Source organism: Vombatus ursinus, unplaced genomic scaffold (genome assembly GCF_900497805.2).
Source record: "Vombatus ursinus unplaced genomic scaffold, bare-nosed wombat genome assembly UNPS02014313.1, whole genome shotgun sequence".
NCBI lineage: Eukaryota > Metazoa > Chordata > Mammalia > Diprotodontia > Vombatidae > Vombatus > Vombatus ursinus.
The window spans coordinates 346,597-352,078 of record NW_020954091.1 but is presented as its reverse complement, the minus strand read 5'-3'; positions in this window follow the sequence as shown (position 1 = coordinate 352,078).

The window sequence follows — 5,482 nt, the reverse complement described above, 5'->3', positions numbered from 1 at the left end:
TCTACTTAAATAGTAGAGATGACACAAGACTGCAGACCTGCTGAATCATATTGCAATGTTCATGTCACTATACCTTGATAATTTTCAAATGAATTGGAAAGATCTGCAAAATATGAAATGACAATGAATCATAATTCATTTTCTATCCTTCATTATTGCTGTTCAGGAACTCACCCTTCTGACCCTTATTTGCCATCAAAAATATACAAATATCTCAAAGGATTTGACTTCTACTATCACTCCCCTGTCAGGTAGACAGAATTTCTGATTTCAGTCATGAAACCAGAATCCTACAGAGGATCACACACAGGATCCCTGAGTTATTTTCCCTACCTCTGTATTTGGTATGTCAGTGACCTTGGTATATTGCCAGACCCTCAGTCCTGTTCTTCCCTGCAGACTTTTCCACACCTATATATTCTTAACTGTCTTTGTGGTGGTCAACTTTCACTTCCACAGATGTGGGTGCCTCAGATTAGAGCAGACCTCTTTCAACACAATTCCTATGACAAAATCTTGGAATGTAATTAGTCTGTAAAATATGTATTGATCCTATATAAAATTTAAAGGGATTAAAAATTTTTTTAAATCTTTTAAGAAGGTAGCAAATTATTACTAGGAATCTAAAATTAAAAAGATGAGGTGATAGATCATTAATTGAAATTAGAATTTCCTAGTCAAGCAACATGTTTCTACTCTCAGAATAACCAGGTCATAAAAATACAGGAGGAATATCAAAGAGATGATAAAGGAGTAGCTTGGCACACATTTTAGTTCCAAGGTCCTAGGCTGGGGGGAGTCACCCAAACCCATATCTTAGAATTAGGTGGTTATGGTTTAATAAGAAAATATATCCTTGAAGTTTTGATCAAAGTATATAAAATATATTTCTAGGGTTGGCATTAAGAATTAGGATTTTCCTGCTTGGTACATATATCCCTTTTACTATTATTTACTATTATTAGGACTTCTGATAAGGTTCAGGATACCATAGTTCTCAAGCACATACATGGAAATCACATTGCCACAATGGTAGTGGCAATACTCCTTGCTGGCAAGCTAGAATATATGTATGAAGGGACTCTCCTAAACTACAAGGTCTTAAATCAAAATTCCAAATCTATAGGATTGATGGAAACTGTCCAGCTGAAATGTTTAGGGATTCTACCATTACAATATAGAATGAATGGAAAAAGATACAAAAATAATAATGAAGAAATAGTAAGACACATTAAAAATAACAATGAATTAAAACCCTAAAGTTGCAGATTATGGCCTTCATATTATAACATGAATCTTTTAGACTCTTCCTTTCTGCCATGAAATAGATAGATCCACTCTCAGCCTGCTATATTCCTAGTGTAATATCAACTATATCAACAATACTTTTTAATAACCTCTTTTCTATACACTATTTTCTTTAAATATTTCACTATAAAGTCTGACTCTTTTTGCCTGTTCAATATATCCATCCAGCGGACCTCTTTAGAGAGTTTTTAGTAACAAGTTTTAGCAGCATTTTCTTCACTAAAGAATCATAATTAAAGAAAACCATTTGAAAAAATCTCACAAGCTCATACAGGTTCAGAGCAATTAGGCTAGGTAATTAGAAACCTGATAAAAGGGGAAACTTGGGAGAAGGAATTAAACCCCTATTGAACATTTACATCAAAAAAGTGAATAAGGAATAGAGTAAATTAAAAGTATAGTTTATAGCTAGTGGGCAAAGTATAAAGCCAATTATTCTGGGGAAAATTGTTATTTATCTAGATTTAACTATTCATAACACGTAGAAAACCAGAGACACCCTTGTAGAAAAAAAGGCATGGTGTTTTTCATCTTGAAACTAGAATTTCATCTTGTCCTGGATTAAAGGGGAAATGAATTTTTACTTTTTTGTATTTCTTTTCAGGATTACAGTGCTTTTGAATATAAAGTATAGAATAGTGAAGGAAAGAAGGAAATGAAGAAAGGAAGGAAGAAATGAAGGAAGAAAGAAAGGGAAGGAATGAAAGAAAGAAAGAAAGAAGGAAGGAAGGAGGAAAGAAGGGAGGAAGAAAGGGAGCTAGGCAGGGAGGGAGCAGTAAGGAATAAGGGGCCCGGAAGGAAGGAAGCAAAGGGGGAAGGAAGGAAAACAAGATAATCACAATGACTTGAAAACTTTAATCCACTTCAAGTATAGTTTGTTGCCAGAGATTGTTTCTTTCAGACTTCTTCATTTTTTTTTTTAAATGAGGACTTGGGCTAAGAAAGATTAAGTAATTTAGCTAAGGCTACGCAAACATTATGTCAAGGCTGGCATTTCACTCTAGGTTTTCTAATTCCAACTTCATTTTTATTCCATTAAATTCATAAAAAACTTTGCTAGATATATCTGACACTTTCTATAGTGAGCTTTGTTATTTGTTCTGATCACTTGGGAGAATTTGTGAGCCTTTTATCTACTGAATCTACCTTGTTTCTAAGGATTTTAGCTTCCTATTCTCTCAATAAGCTTTTGCTCTAAGAGTGAGCCTCTCCAAAGTACAACTTGTCCTATTCAGTCATTCAAGCAGTGCACAATCTCAGTTCAACAATTTTTTGATCAAGGATTTGGGGTTGTATAGACACATACTGTGTTTCCACAGTAAAACCAACTCAGATTTGAAGAAATTATCCAGATCATTCAGGCAAAGAGTCAGGTGACTATAAAAAAAATAAGATTCCCCCTGAATAACAGTCTTAATCTTCCACTTCAGTTTGCTTGTGATGATGCAGCAGGAGAGTGCAGGACATCTGCAAGAGGCCAATTAAGATGGCATCACAAACAAAACACAACAAAGGCTATTTCCTGGAAGGCAAATCTGAGCTTTAATCTACATTGTTTGACTCTTTACCAGCTGTTACCTCCCAGAGGTGACTACACAGAATCAGCAAGCATAAATAGCATTTCAAAAGAGTTAGCAAAAGCCTCTATTAAATGCCCTGTTTGGTGACAAAAAGGAAACATCATCGCTCTCTCCCTGCTAGAAGGCAGTATTCTTTGTCATTTCACAATTCTTCTTCCTAATGATGACAACAACAAAAAGACCCATTTAAAATAAAATTGCCAGTGTACTAAGACTCAAGGTCCCTGCAGAAAGGTCTGTGGCTACTCTTCTTTTGTAGCCTGCTAGAATTGTTTGTGGTCCATCTCTTGTTTCAATGTTGTCTTCAGGGAGACTATCATTCTAAAGGGGTCCAACTGATGAGAAAGCTAAGTCTTGGGCAAAATTGTGAAGCAAGGCATTTGGGACTGTCCTTTCATTGGTTGCCTTCCCTTTCTGCCTCCATTTACACTTGGCAGAACCAACTTCCTATTTGCCCCAAAATTCTCAAAGTTTTTAGTGTTTTCATTATTAAGGAGGTAGAACTCTAAGAATCAACAGGGAAATAAATGTTTTAGGTTAGGGTATTAAATCATACCATACCACTGACCACCTACTGTAAGAATGGACAAACTTGATCCCTGTAGTGAGCTTTAAATATAGTGGAAACCATAAAAAAGAGAATTTAGGAGAACCCAGAATAATACAATCATCCACCATGGATATCACTTTTAGATTAACATCTATTGTTACATAATGATGATAATTTGCATAGTACTTTATGATTTGCAAAGTACTTCATGTATCCTGTCTAATTAGATCCTCACAGCAACCCTGGGAGACAGGTGCTATTTTATCCCTATATTACAGATGAGGAAACTGAGGCTTAGTTTAAATGACTTGCCAAGGATCACCCAGCTAGGAAGCATTTGAAGCTGGATTTGAACTCAAATCTTCCTGATTCCAGGTCAAGTGCTCTATCCACTGTGCACCTAGTGCCTCATAGTGTTACATAACACAATAGTACAGTATATTATTTCTAGATTAACTAACTAATGAGGCTAATGATTTTAAACATGAAAAATGAAAATTTAAACAAGAGAATACATGGAAAATATTTGGTGTAATACATATGCAAATAGTCCTGTAAGAGTCAATCTGTTACATTATCAAATCGGATAAATGATAATTGATAGTTCAGATGATTTCCTAGTCCAGGCATACTTATTTTAAGTATACTACATATTTTAGTACTAGATTGATAGTTGCTTCAACAAAATATTTTCTATGTATACATTTTCTACTGACATGAAGTTTAACAAATATAAATTGATAAGAAAGTTTTTATTGTGCTAAGGATCATATCTTCTATTTATTTGTATTTATTATGTGAATATATAAATATACAACACAGAAATTACTATTACTTTTGGTCTTTCCATAATAAAAATATTTTCAATAAGTAATCTACAGGTATATCTATTCATTGCTAAATTGAGTTTTATTAAAAAATATAATTGCAATCAAACAAATTCACAAAACAAGGAATGCAATCATACATGAGACAAAACACCAAAGCATTTGCAGTTGTAGGCAGAGCCCCAATGAACTCTATTCCATGTGTGAGGCAGAGCGGCCCCTGCTTCCTGTTGGAGGCAAATGTAGTTAGGCAGGTCAAAGATGTGGTTTAAATACAATTTTAGTTAATAGAGGAAAGGGGACAAGAGAACGGGAGGAGCAAGCATGGCTCCAAAATGCCTGGGATATCAGGTAGTCTTGATATGATAAGAAAGAGAGCAGACAATGGGGATAAGAGTTGTTCTGGAATTGAGGGTGCTTTGTGAAAGCACATAGGTTAAGTCCACAGTGGGGGTTTCAATGCATAGTCTTCTATCATCACTTTTCTGGTTGGTCACATCCTGTATCTTATCTCCTACCTCGTCCTACTTGCTCCATCTGCTTCAAGCACTGTTTTCTACCTCATCATATGTATTTATGTATATGTTTGCATACACACACACATATGTAAAATCATTCTATACATATACTTCTAATTTGGATATTTATGGTAGAATAACTTATTCACTCAAAATCATTCCATTTTTGTTTTAAAATGTAAGATTTTATAATTATTCACAGTAAATTGTATATTGAGAGGAAGTGGATGTTATAGCAGAGAGTGAGCTGGCCTTCAATCTAGAAATTCCTCAATTCAGGTGCCTTCTCTATCATATCCTGGCACTATGGTGCCAACTTAGCTTCTCAGTTCTCTAGACAACTAAGACTATAAGTTACAGAGGAATTCCTCCACTGTCTTTAGTAGAGATGCTCATTGTCCTTCATTGTGTAAGAGGATGAAAATGACATCACTGTGTTAGAGTCAAGTTACAGTGTGTCCAATTGTAGCTGATCAGATCAGAGTGAGCTCAGGCTGCTCTAGTATAGGTAAGGCGCAAATAAGCCATATGAACATTTGGGCAGATTTCTCTAAATCTCACATTTCTCTACTTCAGTTATGGTTTGTTCATAAAGCACAGCACCTTCTCTGATAATGACAAGCTATGCTGGGCAGTCAGTCCTGTGCCAGTGTCTTCATTGTCACACAATCAATTTCAAAGTTCTTCAGAAAGACCTTG